Here is a 27,996-nt window from a genome sequence, read left to right as displayed (position 1 = left end):
AGGCACTGGAGAGGCACCTAAAGTCAGTACCTGACCAGCCGGGCTGTGCTTCGTACGTCAATTTGCGTGCGGCCAGCAGTAACAGCCTGGTTGATCAGACCATGATTCACCACGAGGCCTGGTCTTAGAGCCGCGGGGGCGATGACCCCAGAAACCCTCTCCAGATATACTCCAGGTATCTCCCCCACAGGCGCTTTGTACTCCTATGATTATAATAAAACGAGAGATAGAGTGACTGTAGACAGAGAAACTTACCCCCACTGAAAAGCAAAGGGAAAGAATTAAGGTCGCAGAGAGAGAATCAACTAACTCACAAGTTGAAAATTGAAATTGAAGGTGTTGGCTAGTCTTGAACTGTTTTGGATGCCGCAATAGTAGTCCAGGATTGACTGATGTGTGGTCCAGTGGTAGGTGAGTTGTGATTTGTTGTAGTTGTGATTTGTGGTTGTGATTTGTTATGATTGTGAATTATGGTTTTGAGTTTTAGTTGTGGTAGTGATTTATTGTGGTTGTGATTTGTCGTGGTTGTGATATGTTGTGGTGTGCTAGCCTTGATGCCACGGGCTTTTCAAATACTGTTTTGTCAGCATAGTTTGAACCTTGCTATGACGCTGCCCCGCCGTAAGGCTGGCTGGAACGAGGGGGGGTAGCCAGTCAGTCAGTCACGTACCCTCAGACAGTAAGGACAGCGGATTGCAGGCTGGGCTTCCTACCACGTATATACTCGGTATACATCGTATAACAGTTTCAGTGAGTTATCATTCACCATTACTCCACTTAAGAACCGTTACGACAGTGGTTCCGATTTTTAGTTCTGCATGTGATTTTTATTTTTTTTTGTGATTTTTATTTTTTTGTGATTTTTATTTTTTTGTTGGAATTTTTAGTTTTGCATGTGATTTTTATTTTTTTTTTGTGATTTTGATTTTTTTGTTGTGATTTTTAGTTTTGCATGTGATTTATATTTTTTTTTTGTGATTTTTATTTTTTTGTTGGGATTTTTAGTTTTGCATGTGATTTTTATTTTTTTTTGTGATTTTTATTTTTTTGTTGGGATTTTTAGTTTTGCATGTGATTTTTATTTTTTTTTGTGATTTTTATTTTTTTGTTGGGATTTTTAGTTTTGCATGTGATTTTTAGTTTTGTTTATGATTTTTAGCTGTGTTTTGATTTGTTCTAGATGATTTGCATTAGTTGTAATTTTTAGTTGTAGCTTGTTGTGATTGTGATTTATTCCAGATATGCACTGGTTGTGATTTTTTTTTTAGTTGAGATTTGTTCTAGTTGTGTTCTATTTTAGTCACAGAATTGCAAATGTAATTCTACAGCTCAGTAAGTATAAAAAGTTTCTTTCTCTCAACTCTCTCCATTCCAACTACGTCATATCAACCAGTGCAAATCTTAAGTAGAAAAAATCACTAGAATAAATTTTAACGCGAACAACTTTCAACTACAATAAAGAAAACCTATAATAAATCTCAACCTGAACAAACTTCAACTAGAAAAAAATGAAAACTAGAAGAAATCTCAAACTGAAGAAATATCAGCTAGAAAAAATCACAGCTTGAAGAAATCTCAACACGAACAAACTGTAACTAGACGATGCACCATCCCCCCAATGAAAAGCAGGGGTGTCACTAGCACGTTAAGAGACCATACAATAAGTGTCAGGAGCCCGGGACTGTTCAACTGCCTCCCAGCACACATAAGGGGGATTACCAACAGACCCCTGGCAGTCTTCAAGCTGGCACTGGACAAGCACCTAAAGTCAGTTCCTGATCAGCCGGGCTGTGGCTCGTACGTTGGTTTGCGTGCAGCCAGCAGCAACAGCCTGGTTGATCAGGCTCTGATCCACCAGGAGGCCTGGTCACAGACCGGGCCGCGGGGGCGTTGACCCCCGGAACTCTCTCCAGGTAAACTCCAGGTATGAAGCAACTTAATGAGTTTCTTCAAGACGATTCCTGATCAGTCTAGTGGCCTAATTCTGACTGCCTGTAGCAACAGTCTGGCTGATCAGGCAGCAGGCAGGTAGTCGACCAGGTTCTTGACTGAGTCACAGGGGTGATGATCATCAGAAAAAAATCAACACCAAATCAATCGGTATTTACCGCCCCCCCCCCAAAAAAAAAAAACCACGTTAAAAAAAAAACAGTCCTTCTGTTTTGTTGTTCTCGTTTTGTTGCTTCTTCTTTGTTTTTTTTATTGTTGTTGGTTTTCGTTTTTGTTTTGTTGGCATTGCTACTGTTTTTTTTTTTTGTATTGGTGGAAGTTTGGTTATTTGCGTTTTGTTTGCGTTTTTTTTTTGTGTTTGAGTTTTTAGTTTTATTGTTTTGCTGTTTTTTTTTTATGCTTTTTCTTATGATGTATGTTATTAGTTATGCTGGGTTTTCTTTGTTCTGCATAGGAAAGAGCTAAACCCGTAGGGGGAGTCATATAGAGTTTGCGGAACGGGCGGAAAACAGGTTTGATCCAAGAAATAGGACGGTAGATCTAGTTCCACGGATCAAGAGCCCTTCACCAGCAAGAAGGCCACCCCTGCTTGTGTAGGTTCCAACTCTTGTCATATACATGCTTGAAACTGGGCCTCTGTCTTTCAAGCTCTCCTGAGAGGCTCTTGATCCAAGGAAATAGATTTAACCACATTTTCCTCCGATCACACCTTAAGTTCCATTCCACAGGCAATGTACGATCCATATGATTTTATCGCTTCTATAAATGTAAAAATATCAGTAACAATAATAATGTAGCAATAATACTAGTAATAACGAATAATAATAATAATAATAATAATAATAATAATAATAATAAAGCAATAATACTAGTAACAATGAAAATAATAATAATAATAATCATAATAATCATCTAGGGAACACGTGTGATCGCTCACTTGCGCTATAAATATAAAACCAGTGTAGCCACTTGCATTAATCTATATTTGTGTTCTTTGTCAACGAGAAAGGACGTTAATGACATGATTCGCCAACGAAACTTTTCAACGAGTGGGCACTTAGCTTTCCTGGGGCGTGCTGCATAGCTTTCCTGCTGGAAGCTACGCTCTCGCACACTTTCAGTGACACTACTGTTTTGGTTTGAAGTCAAATCGTGTGTTTTTTGTGAGTCTGGTGTATAAATATGTATGTACAAGAACAATGGGGATTTTTCCTTCTACAGGGAAGTGTCATTAAATTGTTAAATATATTTACAAGAGAATAAGATTAATATTGACGTTGGTCACTCATTTTTCGGTCACTATGTAGTACTTTAATGTTTTCTGTTCCCTTTATTTACTAATCATTGTAGTTATCCTCTCGGCAACACTCGACATCAGTCTCGCCTTAGTAGGTTTACCTGGAGACGCTTCAGGTCACCGCCCCCGCTGCCCGATCCCAAACTTGACCTCCTGGTTGTTAGCTTAATCGATCAGACCAGCAGTCCAACGTATGCACCACAACTCGGTTGATCAGGAGCTATTTTGAGGATTCTTTCGAGTTCGTTCTTGAAGATAGCTAGGAATTTGTTGGTGATTTCCCCTTCAATAAATGTCCTGAACGGTAGATAAGTATCTTTTTCCACATCTTGTTAGTATCAAAATACAATTTCTCGATACTCCCCTTACGCTTGAGGAGAGAGAGAGAGAGAGAGTTGAAGATTCGTGGTCCTTTAACACTTATTGAGTTCCCTCTGTGTATTCACCGCTCCCCTGCTTTACATTGAAGGTATCCCGGCTGCACTGTCTGCCAAGCCTCTTGTGCTCATAAATAGTAATTTCAGTGTACAGGCTTGGAACCAATCTCTTCAATATCTTCCAGGTGTATATTATGATGTATCTCATTCGCTTAATGGAGTGCAGTTCTAGGAACATCAAACGCTCCTAGTAATTTAGGTGCTTGAGTTTATACTATCTGTGAAGGTACTCTACATTTTCCAGCTCAGCAGTTTCGCCTGCCTCGAAGGGGGCCGTTAGTACACAACAGCACTCCAGCCTAGAGGTAACGGGTGACCCGAAGAGCATCATCTTTGGCTTGGCATCACTTGTTTTTCTTGTAGTTGAGATAATACCCTTGTGCTAATTGAATATGAGATTTCCTGACATTATTTCTCCCAGGTCTTTCACATTTGACTTAAGTATTGAGTATTTGAGCATGTCTTCTACTCTGATCTTGTTTTTATTTCCTGCATTCTTCCGTGGCGTAATAATTTGTCCTCACTGAACATCATATTGTCAGTAGCCCACTGGAAGACTTGGAGGCTTGCTGTGTCTTCTATGAATGCCACTTTCATTCAGATTCTAGTATCGTCTGCAAAGGATGATACAGTGCTATGATTTTTGCTCTTGCTTAAGTCAGAAAGGAGAATGAGGAAGAGGGGTGAGGCTAGAGCTACGCGTGGGGTGACTGAACCTTTCACTGTAGCAGGATTTTGTTTCACATCGTTTACCATTACTTTTTGGGTTCTATTTGTGAGGAAGTTAAAAATCCATCTGGTCACCTTCCCATTTAATCCTTTTGTACACATTCTGTGTGCAGTTACTCCAAGGTCTCGCTTGTCAATGGCTTTTTCAATGTATACTAAGTTTGCATTTTGTCATCAAGAGTGTCCAAGACCACGTCTTAATAGTCGAGTAGCTGTGAAAGGCAGGAGCGACCTGTTCTGAAACAATGTTGTCCTGGGATGTGCTATGCTGCTCTGTTTTCCTTGTTCCTTCATGTGGTTCTTAATGTAACTACGTCGTCACAGCAACACACATCACCACAACACCATCACCACTACAAAGTTTATCACTCTTCAACAACAACATCAACAACATCAACAACAACATCATCATCATCATCATCATCATCATCATCATCATCATCATCATCATCATCATCATCATCATCATCATCATCATCATCATCATCATCATCATCATCATCATCATCATCATCATCATCATCATCATCATCATCATCATAGACATGACACAACACCAGAAGATACACCACCACTATTAAACACACCATCACCACAACACACCAACAACACACACACCACCAGCACAACACACGCCAACAACACACACCAACAACACACACCACCAACACACACCACCAACACAATACACACCACCAACACAATACACACCACCAACACAATACACACCACCAACACAACACACACCATCAACACAACACACACCATCACCACAACACACACCATCACCACAACACACCAACAACACACACCACCAGCACAACACACACCACCAACACACACCACCAACACACACCACCAACACAATACACACCACCAACACAACACACACCATCACCACAACACACACCATCACCACAACACACCAACAACACACACCACCAGCACAACACACACCACCAACACACACCACCAACACACACCACCAACACAATACACACCACCAACACAACACACACCATCACCACAACACACACCACCAACACAACACACACCATTCCCTCTTCCCATAGATCCCATCTTCTCATTTATGTTTCCTCCTACTTCACCCTTTCACCTCCTATGCGTCCCTTCCTCCCACCTCAGCCTTTCCCCCTTGCTTTCCTTCTTCCCACTTCCTCTTTCTTCCATTATTCCCTCTCGTTCTCTTCCTGACTTACACAAATGCTCGCCTCCTCTTTTGTTGCTGGAGACAAGTTTACATTCTTAATTTATTCCTTTGGGAAGTGAGTTGGTGGAGACGCTTTTCTCTGGATGTGCTTCCCAGGCAGCTCAAGAACAACGGACTAAGAATGTCCTCGACTTTCCCTCGGCACAAGGGCGAGTCTATAATTTGGTAATGGTATAACTTTCGTACTTTTTGCCTGGAGTAGCATAGCTCTTACTGTGGCAGGAAGTTTCAGTTTACTTTTCATATATGTATGTTGGTGGCATGTTGGGTCAGGGGTTGGCTGAGGTGAGGGCAGGGAACATTGGGGGGAATGATGGGGTGAGGGGGTGATTGGAGAGATACTGGGGTGAGGGGCCGGGAGATGAAGGCGGCACATTTTCCCTCGTTTAGTGTCTTCCTCCCATTTCAGACATGAAAGGTTTTTTCCGCTTCACAAGTCATTCCCGTTTCATCACTGGTGCTTGTTCTATTCCCCCCTACCTGTTCTCCTCCTCCTCCCATTCCCCACCGCCCCTCTTCCCTTCCCTCCCTGCCTCACCATCATCTTCCCTTCCCTCCCTTCTCCCCCTCCCTTCCCTCTCATCCCAGGTTCAATTCCCTGACACGGAGAAACACGAGTGGAACTTTCATTACACTCCAGCTGCTCCTGCTCACCTTGCAGTTAAAATAGGTACCTGTGTGTTAGCAGGCTATTGTGGGTGGCATCCAGGGAAAAAATGTCTTAGAAAATTCCAGTGCTGCTGGAATGTTATATCTTGTGTAAGAAAATTCTCCGCTCCTGTGTAAGAATTAAAAAAATAAAATAAATATACCCTGTCACTGTCTTTTCTCTGCCTCCTCCACCTATTCCTCCTCGTCCTCCTCCATCTTTTCCTTCTCGTCCTCCTTCACTTTTTCCTTCTCCTCATCCTTTACCTATTCCTCCAAGTCCTTCTTCCCCTATTCCTCCTCCACCTCTTCACCTCCTTTCACTACTTTCTCCACCTCCAACTAATCTACCTCCACCACTACCTCCACAACCACCTCCACCACTGCCTCCACCACTGCCTCCACCACTGCCTCCACCACTGCCTCCACCACTACCTCCACCACTACCTCCACCACTACCTCCACCACTACCTCCACCTCCTCACACATCGCATTTTTAACGATATCCGAATCTCCTTTTCTGAAATTTCATTAGCTATTTTATCTCTTTTGTGCTCGAATAATTTTTGGTTGGCGCGATTTATTGAGGAAATTTCTGGGAATTGTGTGTGTGTGTGTGTGTGTGTGTGTGTGTGTGTTTCAAACAGTGGTTGAGCAACCGCTTCTTGCCCTTTAAACCATCATATCTTTGGAATAACTATTTCCACTCTTATTTTCTCAGCTTGTAATGCTCAGTTTTTTGCCCTTTCTCTCCCGTCACATGAGATAGTATACTTACGACTATCAGTATCTCGAGTATCTTGTATCATGTGATCATATTTGCAATATTTACAATAGTCCTATGACTCTCAAGCTACGGTACGCGAGGATTAGTTCTAGTTTAGCTTTCAAAGCACTACGACCTGCCTTGCAACTTGTGCAAACTTGTGCATCTAAATTACTAGAAGCGCTTGAAGTCCCTAGAACTATACTCCTTAGAACGTAAGTGAAAAAGATGCTACAGGGATTAGTCCCCAACCTGCATACTGAAATTACTACCTGTGAACACAAGAGGATTGGCAGACGGCACTGGATAACTCCTATTAAAAGCAGGACAACGATGAGCACACTGAGACAAAACTCAGTAAGTGTTAAGGTACCACGACTCTTTAACGCCTTCCCTTCATGCAAAAGCGAAAACAACGAGCAACCAGTGGATCAGTTCCTGATCAACCGGGTTGTAGAGTATATGTTAGACTAAAGGTGGCGAGCAGTAACAGCTTGATCGATCAAGCCAGCAACCAGGAGCCCCTGTCTGGGACCGGGCCACAGGGGCGGTGGCCTCCAGGTATCTATGTTCTTAATGAATTGAAAGTTCAGTGACGGAGTGAAGTGCTCAATAATTAGTGTTAAGTGAGCTGCACATAGTCTTGTGTGTCTTCACGGAACTGATTTATAAAGACGTGTGAGCAAACACTACGACATATTAGAAAACGTTTCAGTCCTGGGACCTTGATCACTTCTTATATACAGAGGTTACAAGTTATCAAGGTTCCAGGACCAAAATATTTTCTAACAAATATGTCCTAGAGTTTTCTCGTGTCTCTCTAAACCAACTTGTCACTATTACCAAGTTTTATCCATTTACTGAGCTGTGACTTCAGGGAAAGAGCTCTAGCTCTTGGTCTTCATAACAGTCGACTATTGATGAGGATGATCACGTCGGTCAGTAACTCAGGTTAAGCAGTTACTGTCTACCCACTAACTGGATGGTTGGGAGGAGCAGACAAGAGTAGACATTAGTATACCAAAGATAAAAATCTGAGAGATGTTTTTCCATCAGTATTTAAAATATATTTGCCTAAAACTGAGTTCATAGTGATAGACAAGATAATGTAAATAATGTACATCTTGTATATACTGAGAGTATATATATATATATATATATATATATATATATATATATATATATATATATATATATATATATATATATATTAATTATAATCTGTAGGCATGATTAATCAAATTATTGAAATTCTTCAGATAATTACCCAAATAATCCAGACACGACTGCTCTATAATATGTAATTTTCTGCTCTAAATTACTCATATATATTTAGTGACAAGCTATTTTACTTTCTGGAGAATACCTGTGAAGAAATTGTATGTTAGTGATGGTGGTGGTTGTAGTGGTGTTGGTGGTGGTAGTGGTGGTGGGTTGGTGGTGGTGTTAGTGGTGGTGGGTTGGTGGTGGTGGTGGTGGTGGTGGTGGTGGTGGTGTTGGTGGTGCTGGTTGTAGTGGTGTTGGTGGTGGTGGTGGGTTGTTGGTGGTGCTGGTTGTAGTGGTGTTGGTGGTGGTGTTGGTGGTAGTGGTGGTGGTGTTAGTGGTGGTGGGTTGGTGGTGGTGTTAGTGGTGGTGGGTTGGTGGTGGTGTTAGTGGTGGTGGTGGTGGTGGTGGTGGTGTTGGTGGTGGTGGTGGTGGTAGTGGTGGTGGGTTGGTGGTGGTGTTAGTGGTGGTGGGTTGGTGGTGGTGTTGGTGGTGGTGGTGTTGGTGGTGCTGGTTGTAGTGGTGTTGGTGGTGGTGGTGGGTTGTTGGTGGTGGTGGTGATGGTGATGGTGGTGGTGGTGGTGGTGGTGGTGGTGGTGGTGGTGTTAGTGGTGGTGGGTTGGTGGTGGTGTTAGTGGTGGTGGGTTGGTGGTGGTGGTGGTGGGTTGGTGGTGGTGGTGGTGGTGGTGGTGCTGGTTGTAGTGGTGTTGGTGGTGGTGGTGGGTTGTTGGTGGTGCTGGTTGTAGTGGTGTTGGTGGTGGTGTTGGTGGTAGTGGTGGTGGTGTTAGTGGTGGTGGGTTGGTGGTGGTGTTAGTGGTGGTGGGTTGGTGGTGGTGTTGGTGGTGGTGGTGGTAGTGGTGGTGGGTTGGTGGTGGTGTTAGTGGTGGTGGGTTGGTGGTGGTGTTGGTGGTGGTGGTGGTGCTGGTTGTAGTGGTGTTGGTGGTGGTGGTGGGTTGTTGGTGGTGCTGGTTGTAGTGGTGTTGGTGGTGGTGTTGGTGGTAGTGGTGGTGGTGTTAGTGGTGGTGGGTTGGTGTTGGTGGTGGTGGTGGTGGTGTTGGTGGTGGTGGTGGTAGTGGTGGTGGGTTGGTGGTGGTGTTAGTGGTGGTGGGTTGGTGGTGGTGTTGGTGGTGGTGGTGGTGGTGTTGGTGGTGCTGGTTGTAGTGGTGTTGGTGGTGGTGGTGGGTTGTTGGTGGTGCTGGTTGTAGTGGTGTTGGTGGTGGTGTTGGTGAAAGTGGTGGTGGTGTTAGTGGTGGGGGGTTGGTGGTGGTGTTAGTGATGGTGGGTTGGTGGTGGTGTTGGTGGTGGTGGTGGTGGTGGGTTGGTGGTGGTGTTGGTGGTGGTGGTGGTGTTGGTGGTGGCGTTAGTGGTGGTGATGGTGGTGGTGGGTTGTTGGTGGTGTTGGTGGTGCTGATTGTAGTGGTGTTGGTGGTGGTGGTGGGTTGTTGGTGGTGCTGGTTGTAGTGGTGGTGGTGGTGTTGGTGGTGGTGTTGGTGGTAGTGGTGGTTGTGTTAGTGGTGGTGGGTTGGTGGTGGTGTTGGTGGTGGTGGTGGTGTTGGTGGTGGCGTTAGTGGTGGTGTTGGTGGTGGTGGGTTGTTTCTGGTGTTGGTGGTGCTGGTTGTAGTGGTGTTGGTGGTGGTGGTGGGTTGTTGGTGGTGCTGGTGGTGGTGGTGCTGGTGGTAGTGGTGGTGGTGGTGTTGGTGGTGGTAGTGGTGGTGGTGTTGGTGGTGGTGGTATTAGTGGTGGTGGTGGTGGTGGTTGGTTGTTGGTGGTGGTGGTGTTGGCGGTAGTGGTGGTGGTGTTGGTGGTGGTGTTGGCGGTAGTGGTGGTGGTGTTGGTGGTGGTGTTGGTTGTAGTGGTCCTGGTATTGGTGGTGTTGGTGGTAGTGGTGGTGTTGTTGGTGTTGGTGGTAGTGGTGTTGTTGTTGTTGGTGGCTGTGTTGTTGTTGGTGGTGTTGGTAGTGGTGTTGTTGGTGGTGTTGGTGATTGTTGTGGTGTTGCCTTTGTTGGTGGTGGTGGTGGTGATGGTGTTGTTGGTGGTGGTGGATAGGCATCTATGATATTGTTACCTTATTTTGGCGCACCACTACCACCATAACCACTACTACTAGCAGCAGCAACACCGTCACTCTCCTCAACACCACCTGCTAAACCAGCACCACCACCACCACCATTACAACCATCATCATCATTTTGAGAGAGAGAGAGAGAGAGAGAGAGAGAGAGAGAGAGAGAGAGAGAGAGAGAGAGAGAGAGAGAGAGAGAGAGAGAGAGAGAATGTATTCAGAGTGCTTTAAAAGGTTTCCCGAAATAGCGCAAATGAAACGTTAAGAATCATTTAAATGTAAGTCATTCTCTCTCTCTCTCTCTCTCTCTCTCTCTCTCTCTCTCTCTCTCTCTCTCTCTCTCTCTCTCTCTCTCTCTCTTACACAGGGTTGACAAGGTTAGGTTAAGGATCCCTAGCTTTATTGACAAGCTATTTACAGGTTAAAGATTCGTAACTTTATTGGCAAGCTAAGAGCTGTTACCTACATCAGCTCATTTGAAAACATTTTTATTGTTATGAAGCATACAAGTAGGGAACAGGATGAAGTTGGAGCCATCTGTGGGCCAGCATTTTCATCTGATCAACTGATTTTTTCTCGTTGACATAATAATGCTGTACGAATGTGTTCCAGACTGGGGTCATCCTGGGGATAAATGATCTCAGAAGAAGTGATGTTCTGGAGAAGGGTACAGCCAGAGTGAAGTTGCTGCTTTCTGCCCGTCTTGTGGTATAGAAGCTTGCTTCACGCTGCCCTCGAAGTGGATCCAAGCGTGGTACTTTGACAATATTGGCCTTGTACATGACAGTATGGCCACCCACATCCCTCCTATGTTGAAGGCTCTGCTGAAATGACAGATCTATCCAAGATTGGTCCAGGCGAGAGATGAGACGTCTTGCTCTGTTCTCTACTCTGTCAAGCAGTCGCAGATGAGAGGGGGGGGGGCAGACAAACCAAAAAAGTGGAGCATACTCAATGTGTGAGCGTACTTGTGCCTCATGCAAAACTCTCTCTCTCTCTCTCCCTCTTTCTCTCTCTTTCTCTCTATCCTTCTCTCTATCCTTCTCTCCCTCTTATTTTTTTTTACAGGGTTCGACAAGGTTAGGTTAAGGATCCCTAGCTTTATTGACAAGCTAAGAGCTGTTACCTACATCAGCTCATTTGAAAGCATTTTTATTGTTATGAAACATACAAGTAGAGAACTCTCTCTCTCTCTCTCTCTCTCTCTCTCTCTCTCTCTCTCTCTCTCTCTCTCTCTCTCTCTCTTTCTCCTGCAAAGTCTCCCTAGAGTGTGTTGTGTAACACGGGGGAATAACAGGAAGATAAAGTGGAAAATTAAGTGAGAATATTGATAATGTTAGACAAACCCGGAAGATTACTACCAGGAGCGGAAACACGACGGTTAATGTTTAAAATTCTCGGCGTTATCAGCGCTAATCTCGACACCACGGAAATATGTTTGTGTTACTGGCACTGTGGCACTCTTAAATTCCCTAGGCATTGAAGGTGAAATTCCCATGGTAGTGGAGGTCAAATTACCATGGTGGTGGAGGTTAAATTCCCTTGGTGGTGGAAGATAAATTCCCATAGTAGTAGAGGTTAAATTCTCATGGTGGTGAAGGTTAAACTCCCATGGTGGTGAAGGTTAAATTCCCGTGGTGGTGGAGGGTAAATTTCAGTGGTGGTGGAGGTTAAATTTCCATGGTGGTGGAGGTTAAATTTCCATTGTGCTGGAGGTTAAATTCTCATGGTGGTGGAGGTTAATTTCTCATGGTGGTGGAGGTTAATTTCTCATGGTGGTGGAGGTTAATTTCTCATGGTGGTGAAGGTTAATTTCTCATGGTGGTGGAGGTTAATTTCTCATGGTGGTGGAGGTTAATTTCTCATGGTGGTGAAGGTTAATTTCTCATGGTGGTGGAGGTTAATTTCTCATGGTGGTGAAGGTTAATTTCTCATGGTGGTGGAGGTTAAATTCATATGGTTTTGAAGGTTAAATTCCTGTGATTAAATTCTCATAGTAACAGAGGATAAATCAACAAATTCATCTCACTCTCCTGCTTCATTGTTTCATCACTAATATCATCATCCTTATCATCACCATCATCCTTACCATCATTATAATGATCACCATCATCCTTACCATCATTATAATGAACATCATCCTTACCATCATTGTCATGATTACCATTATCATGAGAATCATTATCAGCAACGATTTCGTCATTAATATCATCACCATCACCATCAGCGTCATTAATCAACATCACTTTCACGATTATCATTATCATCATCAAGAACATGAAAATCATTATAATCAATACCGAAAAAATTACAACACTAAGTTCAAGGCAAGTATTGAACACTAGACCAGAGGTGAACACTAGACCAGAGGTGAACACTAGACCAGAGGTGAACACTAGACCAGAGGTGAACACTAGACCAGAGGTGAACACTAGACCAGAGGTGAACACTGGACCAGAGGTGAACACTAGACCAGAGGTGAACACTGGACCAGAGGTGAACACTGGACCAGAGGTGAACACTAGACCAGAGGTGAACACTAGACCAGAGGTGAACACTAGACCAGAGGTGAACACTGGACCCGAGGTGAACACTGGACCAGAGGTGAACACTGGACAAAAGGTGAACACTAGACCAGAGGTGAACACTAGACCAAAGGTGAATACTTGACCAGAAGTGAACACTAGACCAGAGGTGAACACTGGACCAGGGATGAACACTAGACCAGAGGTGAACACTAGACCAGAGGTGAACACTAGACCAGAGGTGAACACTAGACCAGAGGTGAACATTAGACCAGAGGTGAACACTGGACCAGGGATGAACACTAGACCAGAGGTGAACACTAGACCAGAGGTGAACACTAGACCAGAGGTGAACACTAGACCAGAGGTGAACACTGGACCAGAGGTGAACACTAGACCAGAGGTGAACACTAGACCAGAGGTGAACACTAGACCAGAGGTGAACACTAGACGAGAGATGAACACTAGACCAGAGGTGAACACTAGACCAGAGGTGAACACTAGACCAGAGGTGAACACTGGACCAGAGGTGAACACTAGACCAAAGGTGAACACTAGACCAGAGGTGAACACTAGACCAGAGGTGAACACTAGACCAGAGGTGAACACTAGACCAGAGGTGAACACTAGACCAGAGGTGAACACTAGACCAGAGGTGAACACTAGACCAAAGGTGAATACTTGACCAGAGGTGAACACTAGACCAGAGGTGAACACTGGACCAGAGGTGAACACTAGACCAGAGGTGAACACTGGACCAGGGATGAACACTAGACCAGAGGTGAACACTTGACCAGGGATGAACACTAGACCAGAGGTGAACACGACAGAGAGGAAAGGTAAACACTGGACCAGAGGTGAACACTTGACCAGAGGTGAACACTTGACCAGAGGTGAACACTTGACCAGAGGTGAATACTTGACCAGAGGTGAACACTTGACCAGAGGTGAACACTAGACCAGAGGTAAACACTAGACCAGAGGTGAAAACTAGACCGGAGGTGAACACTAGACCAGAGGTAAACACTAGACCAGAGGTGAACACTAGACCGGAGGTGAACACTAGACCAGAGGTGAACACTGGACCAGGGATGAACACTAGACCAGAGGTGAACACTGGACCAGGGATGAACACTAGACCAAAGGTGAATACTTGACCAGAGGTGAACACTAGACCAGAGGTGAACACTAGACCAGAGGTGAACACTAGACCAGAGGTGAACACTAGACCAGAGGTGAACACTAGACCAGAGGTGAACACTGGACCAGAGGTGAACACTAGACCAGAGGTGAACACTAGACCAGAGGTGAACACTAGACCAGAGGTGAACACTAGACCAGAGGTGAACACTTGACCAGAGGTGAACACTAGACCAGAGGTGAACACTAGACCAGAGGTGAACACTAGACCAGAGGTGAACACTAGACCAGAGGTGAACACTAGACCAGAGTTGAACACTAGACCAGAGGTGAACACTAAACCAGAGGTGAACACTGGACCAGGGGTGAACACTAGACCAAAGGTGAACACTAGACCAGAGGTGAATACTTGACCAGAGGTGAACACTAGACCAGAGGTGAACACTAGACCAGAGGTGAACACTAGATCAGAGGTGAACACTAGATCAGAGGTGAACACTAGACCAGAGGTGAACACTAGACCAGAGGTGAACACTAGACCAAAGGTGAATACTTGACCAGAAGTGAACACTGGACCAGGGATGAACACTAGACCAGAGGTGAACACTGGACCAGGGATGAACACTAGACCAGAGGTGAACACTTGACCAGAGATAAACACTAGACCAGAGGTGAACACGACAGAGAGGAAAGGTAAACACTGGACCAGAGGTGAACACTTGACCAGAGGTGAACACTTGACCAGAGGTGAACACTTGACCAGAGGTGAACACTAGACCAGAGGTGAACACTAGACCAGAGGTGAACACTAGACCAGAGGTGAACACTAGACCAGAGGTGAACACTAGACCAGAGGTGAACACTTGACAAGAGGTGAACACTTGACCAGAGGTGAACACTGGACCAGGGATGAACACTAGACCAGGGATGAACACTAGACCAGAGGTGAACACTGGACCAGAGGTGAACACTAGACCAGAGGTGAACACTAGACCAGAGGTGAACATTAGACCAGAGGTGAACACTGGACCAGGGATGAACACTAGACCAGAGGTGAACACTAGACCAGAGGTGAACACTAGACCAGAGGTGAACACTGGACCAGAGATGAACACTAGACCAGAGGTGAACACTAGACCAGAGGTGAACACTAGACCAGAGGTGAACACTGGACCAAAGGTGAACACTGGACCAGAGGTGAACACTAGACCAGAGGTGAACACTAGACCAGAGGTGAACACTAGACCAGAGGTGAACACTAGACCAGAGGTGAACACTAGACCAGAGGTGAACACTAGACCAGAGGTGAAGTGAACACTAGACCAGAGGTGAACACTGGACCAGAGGTGAACACTGGACCAGAGGTGAACACTAGACCAGAGGTGAACACTAGACCAGAGGTGAACACTAGACCAAAGGTGAATACTTGACCAGAGGTGAACACTTGACCAGATGTGAACACTGGACCAGGGATGAACACTAGACCAGAGGTGAACACGACAGAGAGGAAAGGTAAACACTGAACCAGAGGTGAACACTTGACCAGAGGTGAACACTTGACCAGAGGTGAACACTTGACCAGAGGTGAACACTTGACCAGAGGTGAACACTTGACCAGAGGTGAACACTTGTCCAGAGGTGAACACTAGACCAGAGGTAAACACTAGACCAGAGGTAAACACTAGACCAGAGGTGAACACTAGACCAGAGGTGAACACTTGACCAGAGGTGAACACTTGACCAGAGGTGAACACTGGACCAGGGATGAACACTAGACCAGGGATGAACACTAGACCAGAGGTGAACACTGGACCAGGGATGAACACTAGACCAGAGGTGAACACTGGACCAGGGATGAACACTAGACCAGAGGTGAACACTGGACAAGGGATGAACTCTAGACCAGAGGTGAACACTAGACCAGAGGTGAACACTAGACCAGAGGTGAACACGGCAGAGAGAAAAGGTGAACACGAGAGAGGAAACTGAAAGCTCTCCAGTTAGAGGTCAGTATTTTTCAACGTGTTCTCTCTTCTCGCTTTCCAAGCCATTCCTAAGTGCTCCGGCCTCTGTAAATTGCTTTTCTTGCGAATGTGATAGAGGAAGAGGCGGCGGCGGCGGCAGCTAGGGAATGAAATGAAAGACGGAAGAAGAACAATAAATTTAGAGGATATTGCTCAGAATATTAAGATTTATTGTGGTATAAACTGGAAATCCAGACAAAATTGAGTATGTGTGTGTGTGTGTGTGTGTGTGTGTGTGTGTGTGTGTGTGTGTGTGTGTGTTTTTGCTTTAGAAACAAAATGCATGTAAATACACTACACGTACAAATAGACGCAATACCATGTGCAGGAAATAACTTGGAGGTAAGAGAATTATCAACATTATCGCATTTTTCTTCGGTATTCCACCCTTAATTGTCATCATCTTTCTCTTTGACTTTTATCATCATCCTCCTCCTCTTTTTTTGTTTGCTTTCCGTTCAAATCGTCTTCTCATATATACTCTAGTAAACTGACTTATAGGTACACTGTTTACCTCCACCATTTGATGAAAGACACAATGAGCTTCTGTATGCAAATCGAACGATGTTGAACCATGAGAGATTTGACAAGGTGGAGGAATCAATGGAAATTAGATCCTCTTTAAGACGTGAGACAAGAGATAGGAATGTAATAGTCTTGTTGGATCGCACGTGAGGCTCTTTGAAGTGCAGAGGGCGTCGGCAAGTTCTGAGTCACGGCTTTTGGAATGCGATGCGTTAGTATGTGGTTGGATACATGGAGTACATGGGAGAGATGCTCGGAAATGCAGAAAAGACATTGTAGTTTACTTCGAGGTTATTTACCGTCAATTAAAGAGGTTCTTTTTTCTCTCAATGTCTGTTGTCGCTGCAGTTGCTTGTGGGGGTCTTGCTTCCTCTACGACTTAGGAGAATCGCAATATCAGGAGTGTAAACATCTTTGGAAATGGAAAGGATTGCAGTGCACGGCAAGCTAGCCTTGCAACACGGGCATGCTAATTTTAGGAATTGCTTGCTTATTGGTTAGAACTTTCCTTCTTCTCTGAGTTAGCTGCCTCTAGTCCAATGAGTCGAGGTGAGGTTCGTATAACAAGAGACTCTCTCCCCCTTCTTCACTACACAGTACCGCATCATCAGATCGCAACACCATTACACCACACATCACACTCTCATAATTTCACGTACAATATCACACAATATCAGAACATGATCAAACAATCACATCATCACAACCCCACAGCAACCCAACATCACAGTGAGACATCACACAACACTCTCTACGGTGCCTAGACTAAAATGCAGTGATGTTGACCTTTACAATGTCTTTCAACTATAATAACCAGAATTACAAGCAAACAAATTTTAGTGACAAATTAGTCTCCTGCTGTCGGCCATTAGCTGGAAACGACCACGATGGAAGCTTTTGTTTAGTTAACCATTTATGTTTTTGCCTTCGTATCTTCCTTGCAATGTATTCACTCTTTGTTATTGCCAGTCAAAATCCAAGTTATCACTGGACACTTGATCATGGTATATGTGATGAATTTTGAAGCAATGAATGTCAGTCTTTCCCTTGTCGTATCCCCGTATGTCCTCTTTGCTCTTCCTTGTCGGTGCTAAGAAATCTTTCTTTTCTAATTTTCCTTGTCCTTTGATAATCTTATCTTTGATCATCATGTTCTTCCTTATGTAAGTCAGTCAGAGCATGTCTAATGCCTTCAACCTTCTTTCATCAGCAGTTCATGTTAGTTCAGGTAGTCATTCTCCAGCTCGTCTTTGGGTCAGTACCACCTTCACTCCAGATTCTCGGACAAATCTGGCTTATTACACCAAACTCTGACTGCTTAAAGTCCGGATGCAGGAGAAACGTTTCATCAACAATAATCTGTTGCCCATGTGTCTTACTCATCAGCTTGTCGGTATTTCATACCATTTTTCAACTGAGAACTAAGATTCAAGCTTATACAGCTTCTGGTGCTAATTGACCCACATTGATTTAGCTTCATGTAAAACTATACTAGACAGTCCTCCTAAACACGTATTATTTTCCTCCGTCTGGCATTGTGAGACCCATTCAGTTTCAGCAATTTCTTAATAATATCGTCCCCATTTATTCCTTGTTCAGTTCTCTAAACTTACAACATCGGTGACAATACCAGACAATAGCTGTGTATTTGAGGAGAGCTAGAAAGTTTATAAACATGTAACTTACATACTTTTAAGAATAAATATAACAAGGGCCCCTGAGAACAAAAATCAGAAGAGACCGTTAGTTAGTAATTACGGGACGAGACCACAAGCCGAGGCTAAACTTCGCAACAACTAAGTGAATATAGGCTAATACAGATAGACGCAGACTGACAGACACAGACAGACACAGACAGACACAGATAGGCACAGATAGAGAGACAGACAGACAGACACACACACACACACACACACACACACACACACACACACACACACACACACACACACACACCAGGCGAGGTGCCTTTGAAGAATGATGACTAATACATTCATTCACCCGATTCACCACATTGCTAAATGTCATATCTCCCTCAGCAAAAGAACCGAGATTTAATAAAAAAAATATGAAACAGCTTTACGGGAGACAAACCCACAAATACTCTGCTTTTGAGAACGATGCCATATTGAGTTTCCAGGATATTGACCTCAAAATCCCATGGTGCCGTTCTTGTGAATCCTTGACAGATCCTCTTCTCCCCACCGACCATCTTTATACTACATTCACTGCTGGCTGAAAGACTCGAAATGGAAATTCAACGTTCATACCTTATTTTCCACTTCATTTTTGCAAAATGAAGGACTTATGGGTATCAGATACTGTGAAGAAAATAAATACGAGACAGTGAATTTTCTTCTTTGGTATGGCAGGATAAATTTAGTATGCAGGATACTCTTTCTGGGGGATCATGAGTTTGAGCTTCCCCGCAGTCTCCAACGTGTGAGGGAAGGCCGCTCCACCACGGTAAAGGTCACGTTCAGGAGCGAGCCGGATTCTCTCGGATATCTGGATGGATTTATGAGAAGGGTTCGATTTTATTTCCCTCTCGTGAGCGCAGGCGTATCTGTTTGTGCTCACGTGTTTATGTATGCAAGGGTTGAGGACCAGCTCCTGGGTCCAGCCTGTTTCATTTGCCTGGCGCAATTGCTCTTTCATTCCTAGGGTTCTGAAAAACCTACTTTGAAACCCGTGTATAGAGTTTGCCTCCAGACGCTGGAGTCTTAACGCAAACTATTTTTTCAGTAAACTCTAACGTATGTGTCTGTGTTGTATACATGTGGTGTGTGTGTTGTATACATGTGTGTGTGTGTTGTATACATGCCTGTGTGTTGTATACATGTGTATGCGTGTAGTATACATGTGTGTGTGTGGTGTATGTGTGGTATACATGTGTATGTGTGGTATACATGTTGTGTGGGTGTTTTGATTGTTATGAGGTGAGGTGTAGGGGGAATTAGTGCTGAGAGACATTATGTTAAACTTGAGAAAAAATCCATGTGGTGGAGAGAGAAGGTTATTGCATTCTTTGGGAATTGTTTCTTAATGTTTTCTCATGATGTAATCCCGCGATATTTGCAAACGGATGAATGTGATCAGGAAATGACTGGCAAAAAGCACGTAACCTATGGCCCTGAGGCGTTGAACGAACATTTTTTTTATCACAGCGGCCATCTCCCACCAGTGTGTGTATGTGTGTGTGCATTGTCTGTCTATATATATATATATATATATATATATATATATATATATATATATATATATATATATATATATATATATATATATATATATATATATATATATACATATGCAAGACAACGTTTAAGAAGCTTATTTTCTAATTTTCGGTTTACATGAAACCCAAAATGTGTTTCATGAATGTTAAAGTAAAATATATACAACAACTAAAACTTCAAAAACAAATAATACATTAAGTTAAAAGCATGGTATATCGCAGCGGCTCTCACGTGAACATATCAGAGTTTAAAATGGGAAGTAGAGAGAGCCTCTGCTCGTCTCGTATCCCCATTCATGGGGTTGTCTTGAAGCTGATGAAGGTTTCCTCATCTATAGAGTTGGGCTACTCTTTCTGTCCTTGGATTAAACCTGGTTACCTCCCAGTCTGTAGAATAACTGATCAAGACCTTCCAGTATACAGAGATATATTCTCGTGGAATAATTTACGAATATATTTTGGAAACGAAATTTGTCCATTACTGGTCTATGCAATTGCAAATCACAGTGAAGGTGAGAAAGGTCTGAACATACCTCGTAGGCTTTGGGTACAACTCATTATTAGATATGTTTGATGTTTGATAAGCGTAACTAATGAAGGCTAAATTTGTAAGTGCAGCTTTTTCTCAAACGAAGTAAATGATCTATCGTGGTGGTTATTTTAACTTGGTATAATAGTCTCTATTTGCGTTAAGTGTTCATGTTAGTTGCTGTTAGTGGAAATTTTATCCTTTTTATAAACTGTGCTGTAAATATTTTTGTTCTTGGTTATGAACGCTGACCTACGAGGTCAAAGTCTCCGTAAATAACCTTCTACTACTACTAATATTAATGCAAAGTTACAAATACATACGCTGTTCATATTCCCCCCATATAAAAGGATTGAGAATCGCGTTTCTACAGCGCTTGGAGTGAATGATCCACACGGGTTTAACGCGTCAAATAAGTATAATGTAGGATTGTGGATGAATGGTTCAGAGAACCGACACGTTGATAAATAAAACACATATGCAACTTTTGGGTATCTTTATTTATTATATTTTGGGTATCATCACGATTCTCCTTTGTATGGACTGATGAAGCCACTGTGTGGCGAAACGTTTCCTCAATAAAGATACCCAAGAGTTGCACATGTGTCTAATTTATCGAGTATAATGTAAACAGATATTAAAGTGTGGCGAACAGGTGATATGCGGCCGTAATGACCCTCGTGAAGTCGATAGGTTTGAAGCCTAATAAACCTGCCTATTTATAAATGTGAAATTGTTACAACACCCAACAAGGAGTGATAAAAAGATTAAAAAACAAAGAACAAAAGATTCTTTATTTTACAGAGAAACAAAACGTTCCATTGACAAATACTCAACGTTCTCAAGTGAATCTAGGAAATAAAAGACACGCTGGTATGATGACACGTCCATGTGTAGCGGACACTTCTTGATAAATTCATGAAATCCATGGGAATAAACACAATGTAAAAAAAAAGGGCCGAATATTTCGATCTTTATCTGAAACCATTTTCAGTGATCAGTTTATTTTACACTGCTTTTCTTTCTCTAAGTGAGCGAAACGTGGTGCACCTTTGCAGAGGCTCTTGTGTTTCCTTGAGTCTTTTTTTTCACAATATAATAAAGGCTTGAGACGCAAAAGATGGTCATTAAGACTTTGCTTTATAAAAGTTCAAGAAATGTGCTTGCCATGATTGGTCCTGGAAAATCATCAATGGCAACGCCATCAATATATATATGCATAACAATGTTTTTCATCAATAAACATATATATAAAATGAAAGTGATTTCTCGTACTGGGTTTATATACTACCAGAGTTCATAATTTCGCTTTGTTACTTATGGTATATTATTAATATGCATATTAGTATTGATATTTTATTTTTATTTTCGTAGATCTCACGTGATAAGGGGAAATATATATATATATATATATATATATATATATATATATATATATATATATATATATATATATATATATTAGAGAGAGAGAGAGAGAGAGAGAGAGATTGCAAACAATCGCAGACAGACGATCTTAACAATGAAAAAATTCCCCTCAATCCTTCAGTTGCCGCCTTGGAACATTGCATAGCTCCTAATAACGCACTGAAAAGTGTGAAAGTACTTGGGCTGATGATTTCCACCCCCCGTGGCTTTATATATATACATATATATATATATATATATATATATATATATATATATATATATATATATATATATATATATATATATATATATATATATATATGTCGTGCCGAATATGTAAAACTGGTCAATTAGCAAGAACTCATTTAAAATTAAGTCCTTTCTAAAATTTTCACTTATACGTTTAAAGATATATTTTTTTCATTAATGTTAATGTAAAAAATTTATAATTTTGCTCCAAAAGAATCTTAGAAAACTTACCTAACCTTATTATAACAAGAGCAATTTATTTTAGCCTAACCCAACTAAATATATTTTAGATTTGTTTACAATAATTTAATACTAAACAAACACAGTGAAATATATTTTTTTTTCGTTAGGTTCAGAATGATTTTGGCGAAATTATTGCATACACAAATTTTCACTTGTCCTATATGGCAAGATGAGACTTGCTATTTAAGCCAAGATCGCAAGTTCTACATATTCGGCTTGATGTTGGTGAGGGGCTCTTGATTTAGGGAATTGGATCTGTGCTCCAGTTCCCCGAATTAAGCCTGAATGCCTTCCACATCCCCCCCCCAGGCGCTGTATAATCCTCCGGGTTTAGCGCTTCCCCCTTGATTATAATAATAATAATAATCTACATATTCGGCACGACATATATATATATATATATATATATATATATATATATATATATATATATATATGTGTATATATATATATATATATATGTATATATGCAATAAGATCACAGTAAACAGGTGATTTCAAAATATGCAAAACAACCACTCTGAAAGAATAGAGAAATTCCAAGCGCTTTCGTGACTACTCACATTATCAAGGAACCTTGATAATGTGAGTACTCACGAAAGCGCTTGGAATTTCTCTATTCTTTCAGAGTGGTTGTTTTGCATATATATATATATATATATATATATATATATATATATATATATATATATATATATGTATATATATATATATATATGTGTGTGTGTGTGTGTGTACTCACCTAGTTGTACTCACCTAGTTGAGGTTGCGGGGGTCGAGTCCGAGCTCCTGGCCCCGCCTCTTCACTGATCGCTACTAGGTCACTCTCCCTGAGCCGTGAGCTTTATCATACCTCTGCTTAAAGCTATGTATGGATCCTGCCTCCACTACATCGCTTCCCAAACTATTCCACTTACTGACTACTCTGTGGCTGAAGAAATACTTCCTAACATCCCTGTGATTCATCTGTGTCTTCAGCTTCCAACTGTGTCCCCTTGTTACTGTGTCCAATCTCTGGAACATCCTGTCTTTGTCCACCTTGTCAATTCCTCTCAGTATTTTGTATGTCGTTATCATGTCCCCCCTATCTCTCCTGTCCTCCAGTGTCGTCAGGTTGATTTACCTTAACCTCTCCTCGTAGGACATACCTCTTAGCTCTGGGACTAGTCTTGTTGCAAACCTTTGTGTGTGTGTGTGTGTGTGTGTGTGTGTAAACTTGATAAAATGTTATATGACATTCCATTTTATTAATTTAGTCACGATATCTATTATTACTGTTTCTTTTTTGGACGTGTTATAACAATGGTGTTAAGTTATTCAAAGCCATTATAAATTTAATTTTTTTTGGAATCAAAGAAAGCTCATAAACATTGATGATTTTTTAAATATCTTATGAATACCATGACTGAGAGAAATAACATTTTCAACAAATAAAGCTCGCTAACGTTTCGGCCTTGACTCAGTATAATAAAGTCAAGGAACATCAAAAATAAACAATGGTTATAAATCATTGGAACCACGTATACTTCAGATGCTCGTATCATTTCTCCAATAGATTGTTTCCTCAGAGAAATCATTCTTTTTATTCGGCAGAAGCGTCTGGCCTCGTGAGAGAGAGGCTGAGACTTTCCCATTGCTTGCGCTGGTTGGTAGAGGGAAGGGGTGTGGCGTGACGTATCAGGATGACGTTAGTTGAGAGTTTCACCAGGAAAAGTGTGACTCAGTTCCGTTGATTATGTCTGGGGTTCCATTACGCTCATTTGATATTTTGTTTCCTTGGTCGGTTCTTTTATACTTTTTAAGGATTGTGCTCTTCCGTGTCTTTCTTGAGAGTTTTCTTCAGACACAAAGTTGTTTGAAGACAATATGCAGAGCAAATCTTTGTTTTACATACGTTTTTTTTTTTAAGTAGAGATCCATCAAATCATTGACTTAATCAAATTTTACTGAGGGGGAAACGGAGTCTGTAATTACTGGTTTACTCTGCACAGTGTCCTTTACCATATTTCTCGGCAGTTCTTGCCATCCAACACAAGTTGTTGGGAAAAGAGACAAATGCAATATAATGTGATCCTTAATTGAAAACATTTCGCTAACGCAGTGGACCTTTATCCAGTCAGACATTCTATCGTGATGGTATTTTATAACATTTAATGCCACAAATTTCTTGAAGCGAGAATTTCAACATGTGGACGAACTAGCAGCGTTATAGACGGCCTTCAGATCAAGTGTCTTGGTTCCAGTGAGCAGTTCTAGATGCAAGTATTTGAAGGTGTCCTTGATTTCGATCGAAGTTGATTGCTTCCCATTTCCTAGGAGATGCATGATTCCCAAAGGATGACTTCCAACTACCTGGAGTACTCTCTCTGGCCTCTTGAAACTGAGAAAATTATTTGACGAAATTAATTCTGAAGGAAATACACTTAAAGGTATATAAGTAATTCTCTCTCTCTCTCTCTCTCTCTCTCTCTCTCTCTCATACATGTAAGAAGAAACTCCTAGCGTGGGAATAGTACGTAGAACACACAAGGTGAGGATGTAGTGGTCGCTCACTCCATACACGGGTTGAGTGTAAATATGACACATTCCCTCAAGTACACACCAGCACCATTTGAGCTACACAGAACGAGGAGGAGGAGGCGGCGGCGGCAGCAGCAGCAGCAGCAGCAGCAGCAGCAGCAGCAGCAGCAGCAGCAGCAGCAGCAGCAGCACAAACAGCATCAGCAGCACAAACAGCATCAGCAGCACAAACAGCATCAGCAGCACAAATAGCATCAGCAGCACAAACAGCATCAGCAGCACAAACAGCATCAGCAGCACAAACAGCAGCAGCAGCACAAACAGCAGCAGCAACAGCAGTAACAGCAACACACAACCCATAATACGAAGCCAGGCGCTTGATTAACCCGACACTGACATGAAACATAATAGAACTCTGGGTTACAATCAGCTTACATCGCAAAATTCAGTTCAGAATAGTTATCTTCCCTCCCTCAGAGATAACCGGGCAGGGGTTTGTGAGGCGAACTCAACCCAAAGCAAAGTATTCACGCTTCCAAAGTTCACATTAGCATACATTGTTTGAATTGTGCTTAAAAGATTCTCCTGTTCACTGGATCACTCATTCCAGGAACAAAAAAACAGCCTCTGCCGCCCTGTCTCAGACCAGGTCTCCTGGTTGTTAGTCTGTTGAAATTTCTCTTGAAAACAGTTTGGAGTCTGGTGTAATATTTTTCTTGTATGTGAAGTGTGTTGAAGAATGTTAGATACTACGCATATCAAATTAATGTTTAATGTAAATGTAACTTTACAGTTCAATTGGGCTATTTTGCAACGTCTAAAATTTGGATTTGAAATTAGTCTCTTCAATATTTTCCAATTGAAAATTATGAAAAATCTTTCGTGCCTGCATTCTACAGTGTATCTTTAGAAGGACTACGCTCCCCCAGTGCTGTGATTGAAGTATTTGAGTAAATATTCTCTGCACATCCCGCAGATCTTAAATGAGTTATAAGTGGGCAGGTATGTGAATACTCGCAAATATGAATCTATTGAGACACTTAAAAGCAGAACTTAATAAATAACTACGTTCCGCTCACGCAGGGGCTTTTTCAAGTCAGCAAAGAATACATGGAAGCAGAGCATATAAAACATTAGAATCCAGTAATAGTGAGGTTTATGAGAGTAGGTTATTTGAGCTCCATGATGCTGGTCTCTGTCCCGTCTTCATGTAGTTGTAAAGAGTATCAACTAATTTTTTATTTGGAAACTGTCTTGGATTGGAGTAATATTGGCTAGACTGATTAATGAAGATTATAAAAAAATTCTTCTGTATATATTCTTTCGGTGAATGATTAGTGTGTTGTAAGTGATGGATGTCCTGACCCCTTCCCATTGAAAGGGATTAGAATACGGGTTTTCACGATTCTCAGAAACCGGCACGAACCCTCGTCCGATGACTATCCATGTGTGCGACCACTAAGTAATCAGTACCAGTTTAGAGGAAATGTACTACAACGACAACCTGTTAGTTCAAGTCCATCTATGGATCTCCTCCGATGCCGTCTCATCTACACTCGGTTTTCTTTCCTGATACCTTTTCACGTCATGATATAACGAAACGTTAATCGAACTGGCAATAATTTCGTTAACTTCTCTATAAAAATGGAACTTTAGTTCCAACCTCTGTGAATCAGCGTTAATTAGGTAACAAGAGAAAGAGAAAATTTATTTTAACCCAAGTAAATATGTCCTTAATATAAATGGAGTAGATTTCAACAACCTTGCTAGTATCTCACACCTGGTCCGCACTACTCGGCGGACCCATAGGTATAATTAGAAAGCAGTGTTAATACTTCGCTGGTCCAAAACTTCTCATATATATATATATATATATATATATATATATATATATATATATATATATATATATATATATATATATATATATATATATATATATATATATATATATGTGCAAGGAATTCGCGAGAGCAGGCGAAATATACACAAACACTGATCTCTGGCTGAAGGAGACTCGAACCTACGAATATATATATATATATATATATATATATATATATATATATATATATATATATATATATATATATATATATATATTATATTATATATTATATATTAGAAAAGGGATAGAAATTTTCACGATGAAACACTACACGGTTAGACCCCAGCAAAAAAGAGAGCTAGACTAGGCCTGTTGTGATGCATATATCGGGCATAGGGCCGCGGGTAGCAACAGCTTAGCTGATCTGACGGTTAACAGGTTTTGAAAACACAATCGGTGATAGACATATCGGTCTGTGACATATAACCTCGTTGTCGTCACGACTTCATCACAATGTTTATCCTTGAGTTGTAAAAACAACGAGGGAATATTTACCTATGCTTTGCATGTCCTGCTTATTGACTAAATTATATTTTTTTTGTGTGTGTGTATTTTTACTTTCATGTTTTAATGTTAACAGCAATATTATTTTTGAACTAATTGAAAAAGACACCGTAAATAATATTTTTTTAACTTTTGACTTTACTGTAATCACGTTGTTCGGTGGTCATTAAGCATTAAGGTAGCAAATAATAAGTTATCCACAAAAATGTACTGTCTAAAATGAAAGAGTTGTATTATGTGGCCCTTCAGTGTGGGAGAGAAGGGTAGGTGGTGCCATAGTGCTGGTGAACGACTTATTCAAGCAATTTGAGCTATCCTTTTATTCCTCGGATCACACCTGATTACCTCCCATTTCCCAAAGAGCTCTATGACCCCAGTGAGCTTATTGCTTCCTTTTGATGACGATAAGAATAATATAATGTAAAAGGCTTCATAATGTAAACACGGTCAGATGACCATAGGCTCCGGCTGTGGGTCATCATTTGACTAAGACCCACGTCAGGAAACACTAGCTTTGTTTCCTGACAAACCTTACCTACCTACACACCGAATTTTCACTTTAGTTGCCTTAGTTGTTCATACATTTTAATAATGTTGAAAAAATGTATAAAAAATGTTTCAGAATACGCATCTCTTAATTAAGCTCTGACCCCTCTAAGCAAACTGTATTCTGTATAGTTATTTTTCGTACGCATTGCAGTGCATTGATTTCCTGTCGAGCTCAGCTTCTAAAAACATTTAGCATTTGCTCTCCTAAGTTTTGACTAGGTTAACGTTATTAACCCCACACACACGGAGCTCTGATTCGAACCCTCCAA

The 27,996-nt window shown here is 41.8% G+C and overlaps 1 protein-coding gene across 1 annotated transcript in view; it reads left to right on the top strand.

Annotated features, from left to right (window-relative positions):
• Positions 1-642: 642 nt before the first annotated feature.
• Positions 643-27,996, top strand: part of LOC128693782 (trehalase) — a 215,551-nt gene continuing 188,197 nt past the window's right edge. Inside the window, exon 1 of the mRNA XM_070091168.1 lies at positions 643-750. The gene's annotated coding sequence lies outside the window, so the exon portion shown is untranslated. The remainder of the gene's footprint in view (positions 751-27,996) is intronic.

Source organism: Cherax quadricarinatus, chromosome 34, assembly GCF_038502225.1.
Source record: "Cherax quadricarinatus isolate ZL_2023a chromosome 34, ASM3850222v1, whole genome shotgun sequence".
In the NCBI taxonomy this organism is placed as follows: domain Eukaryota; kingdom Metazoa; phylum Arthropoda; class Malacostraca; order Decapoda; family Parastacidae; genus Cherax; species Cherax quadricarinatus.
Note: the sequence above shows the minus strand (reverse complement) of the source record. Positions and strands in the feature narration are given on the sequence as shown.